Source organism: Hylobates moloch, unplaced genomic scaffold (assembly GCF_009828535.3).
Source record: "Hylobates moloch isolate HMO894 unplaced genomic scaffold, HMol_V3 SCAFFOLD_6, whole genome shotgun sequence".
In the NCBI taxonomy this organism is placed as follows: Eukaryota; Metazoa; Chordata; class Mammalia; order Primates; family Hylobatidae; genus Hylobates; species Hylobates moloch.
In genome coordinates, this window is record NW_026652281.1 from 52,529,083 (window position 1) to 52,537,157 (window position 8,075).

The window sequence follows — 8,075 nt, forward strand, 5'->3', positions numbered from 1 at the left end:
ATATCTTTTTTTAACCCCTTGAAGATATTGAATTTGTAGAAAATCTGAGAAATTAGCAGAAAAACTGGGATTAACATAAGGAAAAAAACCACTACTACAAAGAATGAAAGAGTGAGAATCTTGCCTTAACAGAAAGTAAAACATACTATTAAGCCATGGTGGTCAAATCAGTATTTTAATGACATAGAAGGAGACAAATAGATCAGTGAGACAGCATAGAAATCCCAGAAATGGTTCCCAACATATATGTGTGTATGTGTTTATATATAAATGTATATGACAAAAGTAGTATTTCATATCAATGAGAAAACGATAGTTTATTTAATCTGTGGTACTAAAACAATTGGATATTCAGATGGATGGAAGTAACAGCCTATTAAAAATAAAGCGTTAATGGAAGGAAATGTTGAAATAATAAATGAATTTTTTTTTTTTTTTTGAGACAGAGTCTTGCTCTGTCGCCCAGGCTGGAGTGCAGTGGCACGATCTCGGCTCACTGCAAGCTCCGCCTCCCGGGTTCACGCCATTCCCCTGCCTCAGCCTCCCGAGTAGCTGGGACTACAGGCACCCGCCACCACGCCCAGCTAACTTTTTGTATTTTTAGTAGAGATGGGGTTTCACCAATAAATGAATTTTTAAAGAAAAGAAACAGAAGAAAATTAGAGAGACTACATGTATAACTGAGGGCCTAGAAAAAAACTCCTTAAAAGGAAAATCAGAAGCTTTAAAAAGAAAAGACAGTTTTATTTGACTATATATAGATTTAAAAATAAACCAGAAATATTGTTTGTCTTTTAAAAATGTGTTTCTTAAAAGGTAATTTGCTTTCAATCTATAAAAGTATTGGCTTCACTATAGTTTGAGAAGCTCTTATTTAGGCTATTCATCTATCTCCTATATTTCTGGGAAACTGGAAGATAAATCTAAAAGTTAGATCATGCTGGAACTTTTTTGGCTGGAATATATCATAGATGGTACATACTTCATATTGCATTACATTAGGAAACCCATAATATCTGTTTGTCCCATATTAGTGATATCAATATTGATCACTAGATTAGCATGATGATGGCCTGATGCTTCCATTGCAAAGCCCAAATCATCACAACCAAGACCAGTAGGAACCAGCTCAAGCTGGCCTGAGTTTCCTTTTAAAAGGACTCCATTAATCTTCAAAGTTATTCTAACTTTTTGGCATAAGATCTCCCTGGCTCACCTTGTGCTTATCCTGCCCCAGACTTGGTATCACATATTTCTTTAAGGAGTCCTGGTTCATTGTACTAACAAGTGGTATTAAAGCCCAGAATTTAGATACCAGGGTCCTCTTTTCTTTTCTTTTTTTCTTTTTTTTTTTTTTGAGACGGAGTCTTGTTCTGTCGCCCAGGCTGGAGTGCAGTGGCGCAATCTCGGCTCACTGCAAGCTCCGCCTCCTGGGTTCACGCCATTCTCCTGCCTCAGCCTCTCCGAGTAGCTGGGACTACAGGCGCCCGCCACCACGCCCGGCTAATTTTTTGTATTTTTAGTAGAGACTGGGTTTCACCGTGGTCTTGATCTCCTGACCTCGTGATCTGCCCGCCTCGGCCTCCCAAAGTGCTGGGATTACAAGTGTGAGCCACCGTGCCCGGCCAGGGTCCTCTTTTCTACTGGGTTGGCCATGATTCTAGCCATTTCAGCCTGTACATCTAGGAAAAATATATTCTTAAAAATCATGAGTTTATGATGATATTTCCAATTCTGTTTAACATTATAGCATTTTACATTGTTCTTTGAACTTCTTTTTAACTTTTATTTTAGCGGTTCATATGTAGGTTTGTTATATAGGTAAACCCTTGTCACGGGGGTTTGGTGTACAGATTATTTCATTACCCAGGTATTAAGTATAGTACCCAATATTTTTTCTCATCCTCTCCCTCCTTCCAACTTTCACCCTCAAGAAAGCCCCAGTCTCTCTTTTTCCCCTCTTTGTGCCTATGTATTCTCGTTGTTTAGTGCCAACTTATAAGTGAGAACATGTAAAATTTGGTTTACTCTTCCTGCATTATTTTGCTTAGGATAATGGCCTTCAGCTCTACCCATGCTGCTGCAAAAAAACATTATCTCATTCCTTTTTTATGGCTGCATACTATTCCATGCTGGGTATATACCACATTTTCTTTATCTGGTACCTCATTGTGTTTTTGATTTGCATTTCTCTAATTATTAGTGATGTTGAACATACTTTCATATGCTTGGTGGCTGCAAGTATGTCTTCTAATTGGGTCTTCTCTTACACTGAAATTTTTGATTCGTAACATTATTAACCCAATAATGTGTTTGTCCTGCACTATAAGAAAAATAATTTCAAATAACAAAACCAATATTAATATAACAAGAAAATGACTGAATGAGACTTAACATGTCTTTTTGGTTTATTGTCCTTGGAATGTCTTGTACTGTGTTTTAAATTCACTCCAAATCCTTTCTAGGTGTTATTATATAACGAATTTGATATACAGCTTTAAAAAAATTTTAGGGATTGCTTTTTAAAAATAAGCATTTTTGAAATTGTTTACATGTATATTCTTTTGATCTCTACTGCATTACATGTCTACATTTACCTTACTCATGTATTTATCAATACTACCCCCAGAAACCTGCTACACGTTTATTTTCTAGTCTCAGAGATGTACAATAATAGACTGTCTGCAATTAATTATATACAATAATGGACTGTTTCCAATTAATATAGTCGGTATTATTTACCAGAAAACAGCAGAAAGGGAAATGTTCTTATCGTGTCTGTTTTCTGGTGTTACGGAGCTCATAGCGTGTTGTTGGGATGTGTCACATGAGCCAGTATTCAGTATAACGGGTTACAGCTTTTAAAATGTAGTGCTTTGTGGGAGAAAAAGTTTTCTTTCTGTAATGTTTGATAAAACGTGTGTGTCTATGTGTATTTATATGTGTGTCTTATGTGTCTTAGGTGCTTGCATTTACATATATGTTAATTGACTCCATAATGAATTTTTTAATGATAAAATTTTTCAGCTTGGCTGAGATGTAACTAACAGATTTTATTGTATTCATTCAGGAAGGTTTTTAAAATTATTATTTTTATATATTTAGGGAGTACTAGAGCAGTTTTGTTATATGGATATGTTATGAAGTGGTGAAGGTTAAGCTATGAGTGCAATCATTACCCAAATATTGTACATTGTACCCACTAGGTAATTTCTCATCCCTCACCCCCTTCTACCTTCTCACCTTTCTGAGTCTCCAGTGTCTATTATTCCACTCTCTATGTCCATGTTTATGCATTATTTAACTCCCACTTATAAGTGAGAACATGCAGTAATTGACTTTCTGCTTTTGAGTTATTTCACTTAATATAATGGCTACGTTCCAGTTCCGTCTACGTTGAGTAAAATGCATGATTTCTGGCCAGGTGTGGTCATACCTGTAATCCAAGCACATTAGGAGACCAAGGTGGGAGGACTGCTTGAGGTCAGGAGTTCAACACCAGCCTGGGCAACATAGCCAGACCCCATCTCTATAAAAATTTTAGAAAATTAGCCAGAGATGATGGTACATACCTGTAGTTAGCTACTTAGGAGGCTGAGGTGGGAAGATCATTTGAAACCAGGAGTTTGGGGCTGCAGTGAGTTTTGATCACACCACTGCACCAGCTTGGGTGACAGAGAGAGATACTGTATCACAAAAAATAGACAAGATTTCATTCTTTTTTTTATGGCTGAATAGTATTCTATGGTATATGCATACCATATTTTCTTTATTCAATTACACATTCATGCACACTTAGGATGATGTCTTTGCTATTGTAAAAAGTGCTGCAATAAATGTAAGAATGCAGATATCCTTCTGATACAATAATTTCTTTTTCTTTGGGTGGACACATGGTAGTGGGATTGCCAGATCGAGTAGTAGTTCTATTTTTAGTTCTTTGCGAAATCTCCATACTGTTGTCCATAGAAGTTGTACTAATTTACATTACCACCAACCATATGTAAGTGTTCCATTCTCTGCATTCTCACCAACATCTGGAAAGATTTATTGAGTGTCTATCATGTAAAAGCACTGTCTAGGTATTGGAAATATACCCTTGAACAAAACAAAGACCCAGAACTCAGGGAACTTATATTCTGATAGGGGAAACAGACAACAAATAAATCTGGCCATTTTTGCTTCCTACCATCTAACCAACTCTCAGCAACTCCCAAACATGGGTAACAATGCTAATGTTGCCGATTCTCTCTTCTATATAGCCTGTTACTTTACTATAACTATTTGAAGACATCCGTTAGTCTTTCCCATCGCCTGCTCCTTATTAATGGTACCCAACTGGAATTGTAAAATACGGTAATTATTTATGAGCTATGTAGCAGGTATTTGTTTTTGCTATTGAAATGATTATTTGCCTTGCAGGAGAATTTTATCTAGGGCTATTTTTAAAGAATATGCTCCCCTAATACATTTTAAATGATTCAATTTACAAATTTCATATTTACACACAAAAGGCTTAAAATTCTTACTAGAATGAGAAGGTCTATACATTTTCTCTTGTGACCCAGGATTTCCCAAGCTTGGCCAACCTATGATTCAAAGTGGGATCACAAGAATAATGATAACCTGGATTTCACTGGCTTCGCCCCACCTGCAAAACTTCAATCTCTACAAAGGTCTGAATCTGCTGTCTCCTAAGTATTTTTGGGAATTCCCACAGGGTGTCTAATTATCAGGAACAAATCTGGTAAGCAGCCTGGCGAGTGGCATCTGCTTGGCCCTTTTAATTATTTCTGTGAATACCATCATGTTTCCTTTGGGATCTGCTTCGGTTTTGGCTATTTTGTGGACACAGTAGGTACCACTACTGATGTAGCAACACTTTCAAAGAGCCAGAGGCAAAGTCCGAGAGAATGCCTCTTTTCCCTTTTTTGTTTTGCTGTCCGTGAAAGGAATACCCTAGTTTTATAGCTAACTTGTGTCCACTGCCTTAGAAAGTTTAGGAAGACTACTTAAGGCTTATCTTTTCCTCCCATCTACTCCTAATCCCTGTGGAATGTGAGATCGAGGATAGCTCTGAGGGACATACCCCAGGCTGTGCTCAGAATCACATCTCTCCTCTGATTATTAAGGCATTGCTACCAGATTGGATTTTTCAGAGTGGGATGCCTTACTGAATCTGAGTTACCCCCCAGGAGGGTCCTGCAGTCTCATGCATGTAGGATTTCATCAGGTTGCCCCATCAGTTCTCCAACATCAGGACCTGTTTGAGTCTTCAATAGTAGATGTTGAGAATTCTTCTGCACACTCGATTGATTTATATAAAACTTTTCACTAGTCTCTAAGGAAGGTGATACACAATCATACTTTCAATTCATGTCATAAACTTGTTATTTAATTAATTAGACATAAGTGAACAATCCTATGGAAATAATATTTCCTAGTTTTTTTTTTTAACTTGGAGGTTTTTGGGGGCTTTTTACTACTAGATTCCTTTCTAAGTCTCATTTGTGTACATATAATTTTGGATGGTTATAAACTATATTGTTTTACATAATTTTTTGTAAATTAGTTTTACCTACATAGTTAAATATAGAATCCACATTTTACAAACGTAATGAATAGAAACTTTTCCATAGTCTTGAGGTAGCAACCATTTAATGAATGTTGTGTTGAATTTGAATTACTTCCATTCTATACTATTCAGAATAGCCCTGCATATATCATATAATGGCACAACTATCATTATAAAAACTATTATTGACTGGGCACGGTGGCTCACGTCTGTAATACCAGCACTTTGGGAGGCTGAAGTGGGTGGACCACCTGAGATCAGGAGTTCAAGAACAGCCTGGCCAATGTGGTTACCTGCCTCTAGTAAAAATACAAAAATTAGCTGGGCGTGGCCTCTGGTGCCTGTAGTCCCAGCTACTCAGGAGGCTGAGGCAGGAGAATCACTTGAACCTGGGAGGCAGAGGTTGCAGTGAGCCGAGATCCCGCCGCTGCATTTCAGCTTGGGTGACAGAGTGAGACTCCATCTCAAAAGAAACAAACAAACAAATGAAAAAACTATCATTGAGGATTGACAATTGATATTGGTGGATATTGGTAATACCAATGTATTTGTATTGATACTTTTAGATTGTGTTCAAAACATTCCTAACTCACAGGATTGTTAAGTGAATTAAAAAAGATAAATGATGTTAACTTAGCCCCTAGCACAGTTACTAGTACTTAGTTGGACTTTATATCAGTTCTCTTCCTCCAGATAAAAAGTTTTAAAATTACTTTGACGTGTTTAAGCATTTGCCACTCATTTAGATGTGCATAGTCACAAAGCATGCTGTGAGCTGGAGGACATAGTACTGGGACCAATAGAACTGATCTGTTTATCGGGTTAACATCCAAGGGGGTTACTTTGAGTCCAAATCCTTCACCTAAGGCCAACAACAATTCTCAAAGAAGTCTCACGTGGCAGATAGGTTTTGAGGATTGGTAGGTAATACATGAAGTGAGGAGTATGACTTCATCTCTGATGAATTTGAAGTAGGTTTGAGGGAAGGATCCAATTAGGAAGGTTGTCAGGGTTCCAGCCAGTTTGGTGCAAATCAAAATGCTGAAACCCAGGTGAATCGGGCAAGTCCAGTGTTGACTTTTACTCAGGTTTTGCAAAATTTCCAAAACCAAAAGGTCAGTGCATATTTAATGAAACCTGCCACTTATTGGGTATTTAATGTTCATCAAGTATTGTTTCCTTTTTAAAAGGTAAGAGACTTATAGAACTTATGTAATTTGCCCATGGCAAAGCCTGGTAAGTGATAGAATTGAAACTCAAACCCAGATCTGACTGCCCCCAGATTTCTATATTTCTATCACTAAGTTTATACTGTCTATATGTGAATTATGTAAAATGTTCATTTTCCTCAAAGCTGTGTGCAAAACAAAGGTTCTGTTCTTCTGTATTAAAGCTTTTTAAGTACAGATAAATCTGTACAGCTGTTATAAAAATTATTTGGAGATATTTTTAATTGTTTCCTAGTTTATTTTATAATTATGGGGCACTCTTATGCACTCTAAAGAATAACGTGATGAAGAATTAACAAGAAAAAACAGACATTGTTATTTATTTTGTCTGTTTATTTTTATCTGAAATAACATAAGATGCATAAGGTTATTGGCATAAGAAGATAATTAAACACAAACAAAAATATTATAAGATCATAATGTAAGTGCTGCAGGGTGAGATTTTCTTATTCCATCACCGTCTGTCATTTTTCACCACTCTACTTCCGGGGAGAGGGCTCTTAAGTAAGAAAAGACAAAAAGGACGTTGTTAGCAAACACAAAGAGTTGGTTATGCTTTAAGTGTGGTAAACATTAGCCGGAGAAATGCTTTTCCTCTAGATTTGGCCTAGGAGGGAGAGGACTGATGAAAAGAGAAGAAAATTGGGTAAAACCAGTTGGGCAATGACATCGGAATCAGTGGATAAAAAGAACTAGGGGATGATGGAAGGGAGGAGAATGGAGAACAGGGAAGAAGACCAGAAAGAGAAGGATCTGCCAGGTGTTCCTCTGCAGTGGATGCTGATGACCAACTATCTTGCTAGGACAGATAAAGTATTTCATTATCTCATAGACTCCCAGCATGTGTATTCATCATTGTCTAGTATGATTTTCTTTCTACCAATGGATTGCACTTTCCAAATCTTAAGGGCATTGTTATCTTAAGCATGAGAGTCATGAGAGGCAAGCAGGTTCTATTTTGGTTAGGAGAGGTGAATGTGGTATGGTGGAGGGTGTTCTAAGGCAGATTGTGGACTAAGAACACCATGAGAGCTGGGGATTTTCAGGCTTCCCATGCTAGAGGAATCCTGGGATGAAGATTTCACTTTCCCAAACTGTTCTGCTGAAAAAACTTTCAGCAGCCGTGGCTTTATGCTTGCTGAAGAAAGTGGTCTAGCTGCAATTAAATATGAGGGCTTCAAATTAGAATGGGATTCAGGTTAACCAACTATTTCATTCACACTAAAATATAACTAGGCTGTCGGCTGGGCGCGGTGGCTCACGCCTGTAAT